Raw genomic sequence first — 18688 nt, forward strand, 5'->3', positions numbered from 1 at the left:
TAATTTTCACTTTATGCATATGTTTTAAGACAACAAAGAACAATGACTGATAACAGGCTGGCAAACCATGCTATTTCAGAATCTACTGCCTTTGCTGTAAAAAGCCAACAGATTCCTTACTCCCCTTCAGAGCAAGATAACTGTCACCCTATCTTATCAAAGCATGGATGGCCTAGTTTGCTGACAGCTTCAGACCAGTTTTCATCACATGTCTTACCTTGCTGTTCGGATAAATATCTATTTCACCATATTCTTCTTGGGTCCAGATTCCCAGCAGATATACACCAGGAGCATTCCTATACGCCTCTGCTCAGCCCCTCTTCATTGGAAGCTGTCAAGAAAAAAAGAACAAGTTCTAGACTTCTTTTTGACCTCGAGGGCTGCTAAAATCATTGGGAAAAAGTCTGAAATTCACAATTTATGATTAAAACTTAAACTTAACAATACAGCAAAGTGCCACTAATTTCTGAAAACTAGCAGTCTGTTTTCAAAAGCCACTTGACTTAACTAATCTTGTTGATTTTGATTTTAACTCTTTATCGGACTAGATAATGCAGAAGTGGAAAGAGTGCATTCCAAATGAGAAATGGAGGAAATCATACATATTTCAGTTGAATGGCACCTCTGTCCAAACAATGATAAAATGTCTTTAACAGTGGGTCTGTGGTATAACTGTAAGGACCTTTGATAAATTAGGACTCACTTTAACCTAGGACTAACTTATAGTCATAGAGTCATAGAACTGTACAGCACGGAAACAGACCATTCAGTCCAACTCATCAATGCCGACCAGATATCCTAAATTAATGTAGTACCATTTGCCAGCATTTGGCCTGTATCTAACTACATCAGGCGCCTATTAAATTTCATAATCGTACCAGCCACTACCACTTATGAATAGGAAGGGTTTGGAGGGATATGGGCCGTGTGCTGGCAGGTGGGACTAGATTGTGTTGGGAAATCTGGTCAGCATGGACGGGTTGGACCAAAGGGTCTGTTTCCATGCTGTACATCTCTATGACTCTATGACTTCCTCTGCCAGCTCAATCTATACAAGCAACACCCTCTGCATGAAAACATTGTCCCGTAGGCCCCTTTTATATCTTTCGCCTCTCACCCTAAAACTATGCCCTCTTGTTCTGGGCTCTCCCACCCCAGGGAAAAAACCTTGTCTATTTACCCTCTCTATGCCACTCATGATTTTATAAACCCCTATAAATTCATCCCTCAGCCTCCGGCACTTCGGGGAAAACAGCCCCAGCCTATTCAGCCTCTCCCTGTAGCTCAACCCTCCAAAACATGTGACAGCATATGAATTGGAAACTTCCTTTGTTTGACATTTGAATATATATTCTTGTTTTTTCTATAAAATGAAAAAATTGCAGAATGAAAGACATAATAAAAATTGCATAATTTGTGTAATTTGTGTTCAATTATCCAATGAATGAATACGATTAAATTTTTAAAAAATCAAGAAAACCTCCTGTACAACCATAATTCCTTATGACCTGCTAAATGCACTAATTTTCAACTCTCATTAAGGTTAAGATCTACATTGTCCCAGTCTCTGTCTAAAATAACTGCAGACTCAGTCATTTGTTTTTCCCTCCAACATTCTGAAGCCAACTTCCTTACATTGGAGTTCTCAGTTTCAGGTTGACTTCCGACTCTTTAATTTCCTTCAGTCAACATATTACTAAATGTATTTCACAGCTGTTTATGCCCTCTAGCTAAGGAAATTTTATCATAAACGTATGATTTCACTAGTTCAACCATTTGTGAGTCAGTTCCATTGATGCTTGGAGTTCTGCCAGTGCAAGCGATTTTCCTGTTCCAGTTTACAGAGAGAATGAATCAATACTGGAGCAAAGATTTCCTTTCACCAAAAGTGTCAATTAATTGTATATCCATTATAAGAATCTATATGATGCGTTTGTCATTGTTATAGCTTTCAAAAGTTCCACTTTTATCTGCTGTTTTCAAACAATCACAGATGAGAAAAGTAGTCAAGAATGTCAATTTAGTAAAATCAACTGGAAGACAAATTCTATAGAAAATCTTGGTCAGGTCATTACAGCAGATCTAAATTTTACTTAATAGATCGGCAGATCAATTATTTGATTATATTGCCTATATATTTCATTATACATTTGATGCTAAATGTTTAAAGTGAATTGAAGTCTTTATATTACACTTTGAGTGTGTATGATATCTTTAGCTGCATGTGAAATTTGATTTAATTTATCCATAAGTGAAATTTGATTTAATTTATCCATAAGCTGAGGTAAGCAATTCAGGATTTGACATGTATGTTAGTAAATACAGAATCCATTTTAAATATTTTTAATTGACAAGGATTCCCTCTTAGAGTAGAATATTTCTGAAATCAAATTTGCAGCATTCATAGCCCCACTACTCTGAGCTATCTATAAGTAACACATTGAAATATTTAACTAAAGGCAAAGGGCATTGTTCTCGAAAACTTGTAAATATTAATTAGAAAGAGAAGCATCATTGTTGTCAACTCCTGCTCTGTAGCTCCACAGTTTCAGAGATCTATTCCATTGGCAAAAGAAGCAGAAAGAGAAGAGTTCCTCTCCCATTTGACTTTCACATCTTTATTTATTCATGCAGGATTTCAAACTCACCTATCTGCTAACTTTTCTCTCTCTGCAGCTAGATGCCTTTTTTCTCCCAGTTAGACAACAAAGTTTGCTTTGTTTGATCAGGGACAGTGCAAATGGCCAAGAATTTCAATCAAATCTCAATAGAGTCTAAAAAATATCCTCCATGAACAGGGAGAAACCTCCAGTGCAAATAATGAAGGTGGTAAATGAAGATCTCAAGCCCAATCCTCAGTCTGCAGTGGATCAGGTAACCCCACCTACAACAGTTTGACTGTGACATTACGCTAAAATGTTCTTCGGTTGGAGAGGAGGGGAAATAAAAATGAAGTGGGTCTGTTGTATAACTGCAATAAGCATTGATAATCTCGGACTAACTTTAATTTAGGACTAATTTACAGTCTTAGAGCTGTAGAGCACAGAAACAGACCCTTCAGTCAAATCATCCATGCTGACCAGATATCCTAAATTAATCGAGTCCCATTTGCCAGCATTTGGTCCATATCCCTCTAAACTTTCCTTTTCATATACCCATCCAGACGCCATTTAAATGCTGTAATTGTAAAAGGCTCCACCACTTCCTCTGGCAGCTCATTCTATACATACACCACCCTCTGCATGAAGAGGGTCACCATTCCTTAATACTTATCCAATTCATTCTGGATGGAGCAGCAGCAACAAAAGGCATCTCACCACTTTTCACCATTGTACCTATGGATTCACATACTTTTCTCCTAATGCTTTTCGATGCTTCACAAAGTGGTACCTTCTACAACCCAGTGGGCTTTTGCCGTTATGTTGTAAATAACTGTGGATCTCTGGACCCTTTATCATCCCCTCTGTAACTGCAGTATCAGTGGTCCTCTCCCCTTTTTTCAGTTCTTTAGTTTCCAGTTCTGAGGCAGAGTGATATACTGTTTGTTTTCTTTACATATATTGAATGACGAGATGTGCATTTACAGTAATCTGCTTTATTTTGGAAATACATAGAATGTGATTTTAAAGTTGTGGCATCATTATTCTCTTCCTTGGAAAACTAGTCCAAAATTTCAGTAAGCTTTAAGTCAATCAGATTCCAGGTTCTTTAAGGAACAAGCAATGTTTTGGGTGTAGACTCCATTTCAACCACAGAGGGGGCAGGGAGGGGGGGGGGGGGGGGGGGGGACTTCTTTTCCAATTGCACCCATGTAACAAAAGCTGTCTTTTGAAAGATCATACAAATAGATTAAAGAACAGAGGGCAAGGTCAAGCTCAAAACAAAATCAAAGAGACAAAATGAAAATGAGCAAAGATCAAAGATACAGAAAATTTACCATAAATGACACCAAAAAGAGATGTACGGATAATATATTAAATGTTATGACAGAGTTATTTATAAGTTAGACTCACTGTAAGTGTAACTTGCATTCTGCAACTCTTTCACAACTAAATTCTCAACAAATTCACTTTGTTGACTGGGGCTCAAAGTAAAACAAAATCATATGAGAACAGAAGATGGAAGAACAATGAAGATGAAAGAGCAGAAAAGTCATGACAAAATTGTCAATGACAAAATGGCTGATGTCTTATGAATCCTGAACAGCTAATTTAGAAACATATCACTAAAAGCAATCAAATTATTTTGGTTTTTGAAAAGTTTCATCTAGTCTACTCTGTTGCGGAAAATTCGTTCCTCAAAATAAGATTTTTGATGAAAAAAAAATCAACAAGTTATAATGTGGTTAAATTTGCCCATTGAGTTTTGCATTTTTTATTTGCAATAAAATTTCCCATGAAGCCACCATGCTGTCACAAAATCTAAGCACTGATTGGAGATATAATCCTTGAACATTGAGGGAAGTTATACCATATTTGTAGATTCTGAGTATATGAAGATAAAAGAATTCTTAAGCATATATCAGTGAAGAGAGAGTTTGTGCTCATCCTGTAACTGTGTCAGTTACTTTTTCAATGCAAATAGATGATTGAACTCTCAAATCTTCTAATGCAGGCAAGGTTCACATTTAAAAGATTATTAAGTGCTCAATATCATTCATTGTTCATTTTATTGTCTTATATTGGCATGACCTAAGACCACTCTCAACAAGACTTTCATGCTCCCAACCACACCCACCCTCACAAACTCACATCCATACCCTAAAATACTTCACAACTTCTACACTAATCTCCCAAGGCTGTGAATCCTAAGCCTCCCTCTCCTGCCATCAGCCAGCAGATTTCTACCTCCAGGTACTTCCTAATGCCAGGATTTTTCTTAACAATACTGATATTAGAACTCATGTTAGATAGCAGCTTCGATTAGCAGGCCAAATGTATTAAAAATGTAAGATTTGTACCTTTATTCTCCTCATTAAGCAAGTTAGAATGTACAGCTTTAATGATTAACACCAATCTATATTGTCAACTGGGGAAAAATTGGGTTGATTGTACATCAATTTCCTGATGAAATCCTTGAGCGAAAACAAGATTTAGTAAGTGCATTCAGAATCACAATTGTACATGCTTTAAACGTGGATTACTTTATTCACCATCTAGACTCCCTCTGCTGGTATATTTGCATGTAATAGCATGAAGTGAACAAAATGTACAATGTAGTTTTCAATAAGCTTTGTTATTCCAGTTTTTCAGTGAGACATAGCATGTTTCAATAGTTTGTTTCCTAAAGTCTAAGCAATAAATGTAAGCATAACAAGAACATAAAGTTTCACATTAACTTTTCTATTAATTTAGCAATGCTCATAGTCATGTACTATGAAATTTAAAAAATTGTTTACCAAAGGGGTGGCACGATGGCTCAGTGGTCAGCACTGCTGCCTCACAGCACCAGCATCCCAGGTTTGATTCCAGTCTTGAGCTGAAAATGTGTTGCTGATTAAAGCGCAGCAGGTCAGGCAGCATTCAAGGAACAGGAAATTCGACGTTTCGGGCACAAGCCCTTTATCAGGAATGAGGAAAGTGTGTCCAGCAGGCTAAGATAAAAGGTAGGGAGGAGGGATTTGGGGGAGGGGCGATGGAGATGTGATAGGTGGAAGGAGGTCAAGGTGAGGGTGATAGGCTGGAGTGGGGTGGGGGCGGAGAGGTCAGGAAGAAAATTACAGGTTAGGAGGGCGGTGCTGAGTTCGAGGGAATCGACTGAGACAAGGTGGGGGATGGGGAAATGAGGAATCTGGAGAAATCTGAGTTCATCCCTTGTGGTTGGAGGGTTCCCAGGCGGAAGATGAGACGCTCTTCCTCCAACCGTCGTGTTGTTATGTTCTGGCAATGGAGGAGTCCAAGGACCTGCATGTCCTAGAGCAGGCCAACCAGTACCAACCAGTACCCTTCCACTGACACCCTCCTTCGACTGACTGAACTGGTCCTCACCCTGAACAACTTCTCTTTCCAATCCTCCCACTTCCTCCAAACTAAAGGAGTTGCCATGGGCACCCGCATGGGCCCCAGCTATGCCTGTCTCTTCATAGGATATGTGGAACAGTCCACCTTCCGCAACTACACTGGCACCACCCCCCACTTTTTCCTCCGCCACATCGATGACTGTATCGGCGCTGCCTCGTGCTCCCATGAGGAGGTTGAACAGTTCATCAACTTTACCAACACCTTCCATCCCGACCTCAAATTCACCTGGACTGTCTCAGACTCCTCCCTCCCCTTCCTAGACCTTTCCATTTCTATCTCGGGCAACAGAATCAACACAGACATCTACTATAAACCGACTGACTCCCACAGCTATCTGGACTACACCTCCTCCCACCCTGCCCCCTGTAAAAACTCCATCCCATATTCCCAACTCCTTCGTCTCTGCCGCATCTGCTCCCAGGAGGACCAGTTCCAACACCGCACAGCCCAGATGGCCTCCTTCTTCAAGGACCGCAGATTCCCCCCAAACATGATCGACGATGCCCTCCACCGCATCTCCTCCACTTCCCGCTCCTCCGCTCTTGAGCCCCGCCCCTCCAGCCGCCACCAGGACAGAACCCCACTGGTTCTCACCTACCACCCCACCAACCTCCGTATACAGCTTATCATCCGCCGTCATTTCCACCACCTCCAAACGGACCCCACCACCAGGGATATATTTCCCTCCCCTCCCCTATCAGCGTTCCACAAAGACCACTCCCTTCGTGACTCCTTCGTCATGTCCACACCCTCCACCAACCCAACCTCCACTCCCGGCACCTTCCCCTGCAACCGCAGGAAATGCAAAACTTGCGCCCACACCTCCTCCCTTACCTTTCTCCAAGGCCACAAGGGATCCTTCCATATCCGCCACAAATTCACCTGCACCTCCACACACATCATCTATTGCATCCGCTGCACCCAATGTGGCCTCCTCTATATTGGGGAGACGGGCCGCCTACTTGCGGAACGCTTCAGGGAACACCTCTGGGATGACCGGACCAACCAACCCAACCATCCCGTGGCTCAACACTTTAACTCTCCCTCCCACTCCACCAAGGACATGCAGGTCCTTGGACTCCTCCATCGTCAGAACATAACAACACGACGGTTGGAGGAAGAGCGCCTCATCTTCCGCCTGGGAACCCTCCAACCACAAGGGATGAACTCAGATTTCTCCAGTTTCCTCATTTCCCCTCCCCCCACCTTGTCTCAGTCGATTCCCTCAAACTCAGCACCGCCCTCCTAACCTGTAATTTTCTTCCTGACCTCTCCGCCCCCACCCCACTCCGGCCTATCACCCTCACCTTGACCTCCTTCCACCTATCACATCTCCATCGCCCCTCCCCCAAATCCCTCCTCCCTATCTTTTATCTTAGCCTGCTGGACACACTTTCCTCATTCCTGATGAAGGGCCTGTGCCCGAAACGTCGAATTTCCTGTTCCTTGGATGCTGCCTGATCTGCTGCGCTTTAACCAGCAAAACATTTTCAGCTCTGATCTCCAGCATCTGCAGACCTCACTTTTTACTTGATTCCAGCCTTGGGCGACTTTGCGCGTTCTCTCTGTGTCTGTGTGGGTTTCCTCCAGAAACCCTGGTTTCCTCCCACAGTCCAAAGATGTGCAGGTTAGGTGAATTGGCCATTTAAAATTGCCCATAGTGTTAGGTGCATTAGTCAGAGGGGAACAGGTCTGGGTGGGTTACTCTCAGAGGGTCAGTGTGGATTTGTTGGGCCGAAGGGCCTGTTTCCACATTGTAGGGAATCTAATCTAATCTAATCTAATTGAAAATCACTCACTTTGTAAAATAAACACTTAAGTATGTTGGACCTTTTTCTCTCATGAGTGGATATCATCTAACCTCAGGTTTGGTGTCATTTAACTCACATTTGTCATTTAATGTCAGTATTGGACTCAATGCTGATGAAAAGGTGTATTTAGTGCTTTGAAGAATGATGGTTTACAAATTGTACTTAGCAGTGATCACTGATCCTTTTGCGTTGATCGCAAAAAATAGCTGGATGTGACCTCATGTTTGCTTCCCAAAATGAGTATTGCATTATCAAGCACCTTATTTCTTGGTTTCACTGATGTAGTTCAGAATTTCATGTTTTGCTCTGTATTTACTCTTATTCAATACTTCAGTTCACAAACACATTCACATAAATGTTAGTTGAAGGGATACAATTAATTAAGATAGTTAGTTAAATGCACACTTATGGTGGAGAATAGACAGATGTAGCTATGAACATCTTTTCTAAGTATGGTGGGAAACTAGAGGTATGCTGAGATTTGTAGCCACCTCTGTGGGAACCTAAAACACAATCGGAAATTGCTGGAAACAACAGTCACTGCACCCAAAATTTTAGCTCTGATTTCTTCCCACAAATGCTGCCAGACTTCCTGAGATATTCCAGCAATATCGGTTTTTATTCAGATTTCTAGCATCCAGAGTTCTTTTGATTTTTTTCGTCTGTGGAATCTAGTTAAGAATGGAAGTTATTAAACTTAATTACCATCACAAAGCAGAGTAACACCATTAAAGAGATAAGGAAGCAGTCAAGAGAGAATGTAAAACCACAGTAATAACAATGCTTCACTTGGTTAATATGAACATGAAAAGTGACATCTGCAATATAGTCTTGTTCATTGATAAGGCTGTGATGTAAATGCTAAGATACTCAATGACAAGCAAACTGCAAAATATTGTCATGAAATAAGAGTGTTAAGACAGTAACTTGTCATGCTGTTTCTGAAAGAGGCACTGGTGGATTTTTTTAACAATAAGTCTCCAGTATATAATTGAATAAAGTAATTGTGCCCAAGACTCGAAATGGCTGTTTTTAATACACATGATTATTAGCTCCACAAAGCAATTCAAAAACGTATGAGCATATAGGATGTGCATGAATGCGTATAGCTGGAGGCTCTGTAGTAGATGAGTGAGGAGTCATGCTGTAATTGGCAAGCAAGTGAGACAATGCTTGCTTCCATGACTTGCTCTCAGCTGTAACCATAAATCACGTTTCTCAATGTACATTTAATTCCTTTGACTTCTCCATCAGCTCTTGGTCATTGATGAGAGAAACTAGATAGTTTGCATGTTTACTGAACTCATCATTGTTGAATGAAAATACATTGTCACTTATATATATATATATATATATATATACACACCATTTCTAAGACTAGGAATTGGCATTAGCCGTCAGTGACAACAAGTGGTGTTCAATGCTGTGCAAATCTGCAAACTCAGTGCTGACTTCAATCCATGACCCTGGAGGTTTATTCAGACATCATGAGAGAATTGTGAAGATTTGACATTGTGGTTGCTTGACACTGCAAAACGTATTGATTTTCTGCTTTACTACGTGGTCAATTCCTGGGACTCATAGCTTTTCCTGAAGGAGTTGCTTGGTTTTGACAATTCCCTTATGTTCATCACGAGTTGTATCTACAACAGATGAGTATAGAATGACAATATAGTTCCTGCACAACATAAGGTCAGACATGGTTGAAATAGTGAGCATATTTCAAATATTGCGAAGACCTTGTAGTGCATGAATAATTTGATTCATAGACCCTCTACTGATCCTTTCTTTCCAGTTTTATGACTTCATGGCCATCATACCTATTTGTATCAGCTCATCTTGCTTTTTTGCTACTTTGCCATCTGCTAGTTTAGTCATTTTGGCACCTTTTTAGGCTTATACTGTTAAGATGTTGATCAGTAATTTTTTTCTTCATGACTTGAATTGACATAAGGAATGGGTGCCACAAAAGATAGACCTAGGACCGAGCTTGCCTGACTAATATTTGTACTCCTGCAGTACCTTTAAATATTCAACATTTAATTTGAGCTGGAGATTTGCTGTGAGGATTATTAAACAACTTTATTAGTGATATTAATCAATAATTATTTCAAATTCACGTCATACTAGCAGAGATAAAAGCAGAAGATATAACATGTAAATGAGAGTGTTTCTCTCACAGTTTATGAATCACATTTTTTAACAGGCATTAACAATCAGCTTACTACTACAATGATGGATGGATGGATGGATGGATGGATGGATGGATGGATGGATGGACAGACAGACAAATATGTGCCCACAGAATCGAATTCTTCTTTTATTGAACTTGCCTTTGTTCAGATTAGGTAATATTCTATAAGATGTTGTACATATAGTGCATGTAGATGCATGTAGTGTGTGTCTGAAGTTCATTTTCAGTGTGATCACAGGCTTGAGTATTAACATTGATGTTCAACATGCCTTTAAGACCTTGAAGTATAAGAGTGTTCTCCACCATGAGTGGAGAACTCTAAATGATATCTCTATTTTTCTGTAAGCTCAATTTGATGGTAGTCTTCACCGAGACTAAGTTTAGTGAAGTGTTCAGCACTATTCACTTCCTCTATCAGGGTCAAGTGTCTTTCTCATTGTATGGCATTGTTTGGTGATCAGATTATCACAATGGATTCTAACCTGTTTCTCCCTCTTGGGTTACTTGATGACAGCCAAGATGAAGGCTCATCCCCAGCTTTCAATATTGTCACAGTAAGCACTAAAGTTCGAACATGAAAATCTCTTCCTCACCATTGATGCATAACTCTTGCATGTAACTCCTTTCTGTTTGCCGATTTCAATGAAGCTATCAAGAATGTTATTGAGATGAGTAAGATTCTTAATCTTACTGTAATCACATGCAGTTTTGATGTTGTGTGGAAACTGATAAGTGGCACATTCTCCAGAATACAGCCTTCAATTCAGTGTCATTGAATAAGACTGACACTCCAAAGTTCTCAAGAACCTTCAGTGGTTTGTTGTAAGGAAAACATTTCTTTTTCTCGGATTTGCGGCAAAATGTATTAAACATTTTGCTCCATTGATGTTGCCAGATGCTGCTGCACCTAAGAGAGCATTTACTTCCAAACAGACAATAGTGACTGATGTGGTTGCTATTTCTGAAAGAGGGTACAAATGTATTTTCAAAGTCATCTGCTTGCACATTCTCTTCCTCTTTTCTTGTTACTCACATGTGCCATACACCTCTGCTGGTGTTGTTCTTTCAGTTGATTTTGCTGATGACCAACAAATACATGCAAAGTGTTTGGGTTTTCCACTAATTTTACATTAAGTTTCCCAGCAGTTCAGCATTTTAGCAATTACCATAGAAACATTCTTTCAACAAGTCAGAACTCTATTTGAAAGACTACTATTGTTGCCTGGCACATGAACAATGAATTTTGAGGTGAACTTGGAATTTAGTAGCCATGATGTGGAGTTGTCAGTGTTGGACTGGGGTGGACAAAATTAAAACTCACACATCACCAGGTTATAGTCCATGGAAGTATGTGCTTTCAGAGCACTGCTACCTGACAAAGGAGTGACACTCCAAAAGCTTGTACTTCCAAATAAACCTAGGAGAAAGTGAGGACTACAGAAGCTGGAGATCAGAGTCGAAAAGTGTGGCGCTGGTAAAGCATAGCCAGTCAGGCAGCATCCGAGAAGCAAGAATGAAGGGCTTATGTCTAAAACATTGACTCTCATGCTCCTCGGATGCTGCCTGACCTGCTGTGCTTTTCCAGTGCCGCACTTTTCAATTCCAAATAAATCTGTTGGGACTATAACCTGGTGTTGTGTGATTTTAACTTTGGAATTTAGTAGTTACTGCCCTCAACTTCAGTGGCACTGGAATCTGAAAGTGATAACTATCTTTCCAAATCCAGCAGTCCTGACAGCTTTTTGTCTTTCTCAAGGGCTGTGCAGTTGGCTATAGACAAAATTTTGATTATTTGTGTTGTGATTTCCCGCTCAACATGTTTAACAGCTAAGTCACATTTCATGAGCTGCCGAAATTGCAATCAATACTGATGGGTTGTATCATTTATTTCTTGCATAAAATGTCAGAAGACATTGCTTGTGTGTACTGAGTATTCCCTGGCCATGCAATGGGTTGTTAGTACTTTTTTTTTGCTGAGTTATTGTCATTTTTGTCTAAGGCAAGTGTTACTGCTTGGCAAGTGCTATTTGATCACACTGACAACACTACCCTCTATCAGATTATTGTTTAAGTATATCGTTTCTGCCCCACTAGAATCTTGGGCCATTAATTGGCTGGTTTGGACATGTTCCTGTTTATGTGTATAGTGTACCTGAACAATTTTACATATTTCTCATACCTTGGGATAGATGCTGCTGATGTTGCTGATTACTGAAGCAGCTTGGCGCAGAGGGCATCTCAGCCAATTTCACCCCATATGAAGTCAAGAAAAATTGGAAGCACTGGGAAAATGCAAATGCAATGAGCTGTGACAATATTCTGACAATAGTACTGAAGACGTGTGGCCAGAACTTGCCGCACCTCTAGCCAAAGCTATTACAACATTGGCATCCAATCAACCATGTGAAAATTTGTCCAGGTTTGTCCTGTACGCAAAAAGCAGGGAAGATCTAACCCAGCCAATCACCAACCCATTAGTATTCTCTTGACCATCAGTAAAGTGATGGAAGTGCTATCTGTGCTATCAAGCAGCACCTGCTCAGCAATAACCTGCTCAATGATGCCCAGTTTGGGTTCCGCCAGGTCCACTCAGCTTCTGACTGCATTACAACTTTGGTTCAAACATGGACAAAGAGCTGAATTCCACAGGTGAGGTGAGAATGACAGCCCATGGAGGTAGCAAGTGACCAAGTGTGGCATCAAGGACACCTAACAAAACTGGAGTCCACAGGAGTTATGTGGAAAACTCTTCGCTGGTCAGAGTCATACCTGGCAATCCGGATATGGCCGTGATCGTTGGAGATCAGTTATTTCATCTCTGCAGGACTTCCACAAGGTAGTGTCCTTGACTCAACCATCTTCAGCTCCTTCATCAATGACCTTTCCTCCATCCAAAGGTCAGGAGTTGAGATGTTCATTGATGACTGCATAATGTTCAACACCATTCATGACTCCTCAATACTGAAGTAGTCCATGTTCAAATGCAGCAAAACCCAGACAATATTCAGGTTTGGGTTGACAAGTGGCAAGTGAGATTCATCCCACACAAGCTCCAGTCAATAATCATCTCCAACAAGAGGGAATTTTACCATCACCCTCTGATATTTAATAGCATTATCACTGCTGAATCTTCTACTATCAATATCCTGGGGGTCACCTTTGAACAAAAACTGAAGTGGACCTGCCACACAAGTACTGTGGCTATAAGATCGGGTCAGAGGTTCAGAATCCTGCAGCAGGTAATTTACCTCTGGACTCCCAGTAGCCTGTCCACCATCAATAAGGCACAAATCAGGAGTTTAATGGAATACTCCCAACTTTCCTGCATGACTGCAACTCCAACAAGGTGCTAACATTATCCAGGACAAAACAGCCCACTTGATTGGCACCACACCCATAAACATTCAGTACTTCCACCACCGATGGTCATTAGCAACAGCATCTACTATCCACAATACATGCAATAGTAATTCACCAAGGCTCCTTAGACAACACCTTCAAAAGCCTAGGCCACTACCATCTAGAAAGACAAAGGCAGCAGATACATGGGAACACCACCACTTGCAAATTCCTCTTCAAGTCGCTGACTATCCTGACTTGTTGTTATATCACTGTTCCTTCAGTGTTGTTGAGTCAAAGTCTTGGAACCCCCTCCCTAACAGCATTGTGGGTGTACCTAAACCAAATAGACTGCAGTGGTTCAAGAAAGCAACTCACCACCATTTTCTCAAGGGCATCTAGAGATGGAAAATAAATACAAAGCCCTCTTCCCATGAATGAGTATCTTCTTATTCTTCACCTACCAGAGTGGAAAAGTAAATTTTTGTCCTTTTGCCATCTGTGATCATTAAACTTACCGTTGAGCTTTTGAAGAGTTGTTGCTACTTTGTCCAACATGAGAATACAAATGAGGGCTCCAAATACACATCAAAACAAGATAGACTGGGCATAGGCACATCAACCTGATGTGAAATGCAGCAGTGCTGTGTGAACAAGAATCCAGGTTCGTGTCTTTTAAAAGTAAAGCTTCTTTGTAAAGATCCAAGGTTAACTTTATTTTTGATTTAAAATACCTCTATGAAATCTGCACGTATCTGTACACTTCTCTCCAAAGGTTGCATTCCTGAAAGAAATACTTCATATTTTCACCCTTTCCATCAGCTTTGTGAAGTCCTGGAGAAGAAACAGCAAGGTTCAGGAAGAAGCATTTGGAATCTGTACTGTTCTTATTATTTTTTTCGAACTCCTTTATTCATCCTCTGGACTCCCTCTCCTGGTATGTGTGGGTAAGGTCATCCTAAACAGACAAAGCACACAATGCAATTTTCAACTCACTATTTTCAAGTCAAGACGTTCTAGCTGCTCGAATGGCTATGGTTGTGTTACTTTCTGTCTTTTGAGGTGACAAGACAATGTCATGTACAAGACAGATATTCTTCCCACTTAACAATATAGGTTGGCATTAATTGTTAAAGCAGTGTTCACTTGTCCAGACAAAGAGCAGAACAAAGATGCAGGTTCCAGTTTATAAGAGATATGGCCTGCTTTATGGAAACCACTATTTAACACGACCATGAATAGCAGTGCTGAATAGACAAGTTTGAACTGTACCCTGTGGTGTTTAACTGCAATTGTGAATGTTTTCTCAGTTCCAAGCTAAATTGGGAGCATTCTGAAAGAGTCCAATTATGGTTTAACAAGGAATGCTAAGTGAAGGAAATTTTCACATAATTGCATAATGGCAGCCTGGCAAATTCTATTTCTGGGTGAGGTATCATCCAGTCTCTCAGTTCCCTAAATGCTATATTACAAAACTCATCAATGCCAGGTCAGAAGGTATCCATACACTGTCACATCCTGCTCCACCCAACCCAGTCTCCACCACCCCATAGAATCACCTGCTACATTTTATAACCTTCATTCAGAAACATGAAAGAATGCCACTTGTTTGATCTTTTAACTGATGATGGTACGTGATACAGAAAGCTAAGATTATAGACAGAGTCATAGAGACATACAGCATGGAAGCAGACTCTTTGGTCCAACTCATCCATGCCGACCAGATATCTCAGCCCAATCTAGTCCCACCTGCCAGAACCCAGCCCAAATCCCTCCAAATCCTTCCAATTCATATACCTAGCCAGATGCCTTTTAAAAGTTGCAAACATACAAGCCTCCACCACTTCCTCTGGCAGCTCATTCCATACATGTATCACCCTCTGTGGGAAAAAGTTGCCCCTTAGGTCTCTTTTAGATCTTTCCCCTCTCACCCTAAGCCTATGCCCTCTAATTCTGGACTCCCGCACCCCAGGGAAGAGACTTTGTCTATTTATCCAATCCATGCCCCTCATGATTTTATAAACCTCTAAAAGGTCACCGCTCAGCCTCCAACACTCCAGGGAAAACAGCCCCAGCCTTTTCAACCTCTCCCTATTGCTCAAATCCTCCAACCCTGACAATATCCTTGTAAATCTTTTCTTAACCCTTTCAAGTTTCATAACAACACGGTGGAGTAGCATGGTGGCTCAGTGGTTAGCACTGCTGCCTCACAGCACCAGGGACCCAGGTTCAATTCCAGCCTTAGATGACTGTCTGTGTGGAGTTTGCACATTCTCCATGTGCCTGCATGGATTTCCTCTGGGTGCTCCCGTTTCCTCCCACAGTCCAAAAATGTACAGGTCAGGTGAACTGGCCATGCTAAATTGCCCATTATGTTAGGTGCATTAGTCAGGGGTAAATATAGGGTCTGGGTGGGTTACTCTTCAGAGGGGCGCTGTGGGCTTGTTGGGCCAAAGGGCCTGCTTCCAAACTGCAGAGAATCTAACCTAATTTAAAACATCCTTCCAGAATTGCACGTAATATTCCAAAAGTGGCCTAACCAATGTCCTGTACAGCCACAACAAAACCTCCTAACTCCTATACTCAATTTCTGACCAATACAGGAAAGCAAATCAAACACCTTCACCACGATCCAATCTACCTGCAACTCCATTTTCAAGTAGTTATGAACCTGCACTCCAAGGTCACTTCGTTCAGCAACACTCCCTAGGACCTTACCATTAAGTGTTTAAGCCCTGCTAAGATTTGCTTTCCCAAAATGCAGCACCTCGCAATTATCTAAATTAAACTCCATCTGCCACTTCTCAGCCCATTGGCCCATCAGGTCAAGATTCTGTTGTAATCCAAGGTAACCCTCTTCGCTGTCCACTCCACCTCCAATTTTGGTGTCATCTGCAAACTTATTAACTATACCTCTTATGCTCACATCTAAATCATTTATATAAATGATGAAAAGTAGAGGACCCAGCACCGATCCTTGTTGCATTCCACTGGTCACAGGCCTCCAGTCTGAAAAACAACTCTCCACCTCCACCCTCTGTCTTCTACCTTTGAGCCAATTCTGTATCCAAATGGCTAGTCCCCCTGTATTCCATGAGATCTAACCTTGCTAACCAGTCTCCCATGGGGAACCTTGTCGAATGCCTTACTGAAATCCATATAGATCACATCTACTGCTCTGCCCTCATCATCCTCCTTGTTACTTCTTCAAAAAACTCAATAAAGTTTGTGAGATATGATTTCCCGCACAAAGCCATGTTGACTATCCCTAATCAGTCCTTGCCTTTCCAAATACATGTACATCCTGTCCCTCAGGATTCCCTTCAACAACTTGTCCAAGACCGATGTCAGGCTCACCGGTCGATAATTTCCTGGCTTGTCCTTACCACCCTTCTTAAACAGTGGCACCACGTTAACCAATCTCCAGTCTACCGGCACCTCACCTGTGACTGTTAATGATACAAATATCTCAGCAAGAGGCCCAGCCATCACTTCCCTAGCTTCCCACAGAGTTCTAGGGTACACCTGATCAGGTCCTGTTAGTTTTTCCACTTTTATGTGTTTGAAGACATCCAGCACTTCCTCCCCTGTATTATGGACAATTTTCAAGATGGCACCATCTATTTCCCTACGTTCTATATCTTCCACGTCCTTTTCCACAGTAAACACTGATGCAAAATACTCATTTAGTATTTCCCCCATCTCCTGCAGCTCTACACAAAGGCCAACTTGCTCATTTTTGAGGGGCCCTATTCTCTCCCTAGTTACCCTTTTGTCCTTATTACAGTTGTAAAAACCCTTTGGATTCTCCTTAACTCTATTTGTCAAAGCTATCTCATGTCCCCTTTATGCCCTTCCCATTTCACTCTTAAGTATACTCTTGCTGCCTTTATACTCTTCTCAGGATTCACTTGATCAGCCTTGTCTTTCCCTGACATATGCTTCCTTCTTTTTCTTAACCAAACCCTCAATTTCTTCAGTCATCCAGCAATCCCTACACCTACCAGCCTTTCCCTTCACCCTAACAGGAATATACCGTCTCTGGATTCTTGTTATCTCATTTCTGAAGGCTTCACATTTTCCAGCTGTCCGTTTACCTGCGAACATCTGACCCCAATCAGCTTTTGAAAGTTCTTGCCTAATACTGTCAAAATTAGCCTTCCTCCAATTTAGAACTTCAACTCTTAGATCTAGTCTATCTTTTTCCATCACTATTTTAAAACCAGTAGAATTATGGTCGCTGGCCCCACTGACACCTCAGTCACCTGCCCTGCCTTACTTCCCAAAAGTAAGTCAAATTTTGCACCTTCTCTTGTCAGTACATCCACATACTGAATCAGAAAATGTTCTTTTACACACTTAACAAATACCTCTCCATCTAAACCCTTAACACTATGGCAATCCCAGTCTATGTTTGGAAACTTAAAATCCCCTACCATAACCACCCTATTATTCTTATAGATAACTGAGATCTCCTTACAAATCTGTTTCTCAATTTCCCTCTGACTATTACAGAGTCTATAATGCAATCCCAATAAGGTGATTATTCCTTTCTTACTTCTCAGTTCCACCCAAACAACTTCTCTGGACGTATTTCCTCCCTCAGCACAGCTGTAATGCTATCCCTTATCAAAAACACCACTCTGACTCCTCTCTGGTCTCCCTTTCTGTCCTTCCTGTAGCATTTGTATCTGAGAACATTAAACTGCCACTCCTGTCCATCCCTGAGCCATGTTTCTGTAATTGCTATGATATCCCAGTCAAACATTCCTAACCATGCCCTGAGTTCATCTGCCTTCCCAGTTAGGCGTCTTGCATTGAAATAAATGCAGTTTAATTTATCAGTCCTATCTTGTTCTCTGCCTTGTCCCTGCCTGCCCTGACTGTTTGACTCACTTCTGTTCTCAGCTGTAGCCATCTCAGATCGATCTCTTTCCTCACTATCTCCCTGGGTCCTCCCCGCCTCCCCCCCCCACTCCACCTTAATGGTTTAAATCCCCCCAAGCAGTTCTAGCAGATTTCCTTGCCAGTATATTAGTCCCCTTCCAATTTAGGTGCAATCCGTCCTTCGTGTACAGGTCACTTCTACCCCAAAAGAGATTTCAATGATCCAAAAATGTGAATCCTTCTCCCATACACCATCTCCTCAGCCATGCATACATCTGCTCTATCCTCCTATTCCTGCACTCACTAGCTCGTAGCACCGGGAGTAATCCAGATATTACTACTCTCCAGGACCTCCTTTTTAAATTCCTGCCTATCTCTCTATGTTCTCCCTTCAGAATCTCATCCTTTTCCCTTGCTATATCATTGGTTCCAATGTG

The 18688-nt window shown here is 41.3% G+C and overlaps 1 protein-coding gene across 1 annotated transcript in view; it reads right to left on the reverse strand.

The window, feature by feature from the left end:
* Positions 1–18688, reverse strand: part of LOC132822487 (chemokine-like protein TAFA-4) — a 220941-nt gene that overhangs the window by 191904 nt on the left and 10349 nt on the right. Inside the window, exon 2 of the mRNA XM_060835863.1 lies at positions 218–331. The gene's annotated coding sequence lies outside the window, so the exon portion shown is untranslated. The remainder of the gene's footprint in view (positions 1–217; positions 332–18688) is intronic.

This window comes from Hemiscyllium ocellatum, chromosome 14 (genome assembly GCF_020745735.1).
Source record: "Hemiscyllium ocellatum isolate sHemOce1 chromosome 14, sHemOce1.pat.X.cur, whole genome shotgun sequence".
In the NCBI taxonomy this organism is placed as follows: Eukaryota; Metazoa; Chordata; class Chondrichthyes; order Orectolobiformes; family Hemiscylliidae; genus Hemiscyllium; species Hemiscyllium ocellatum.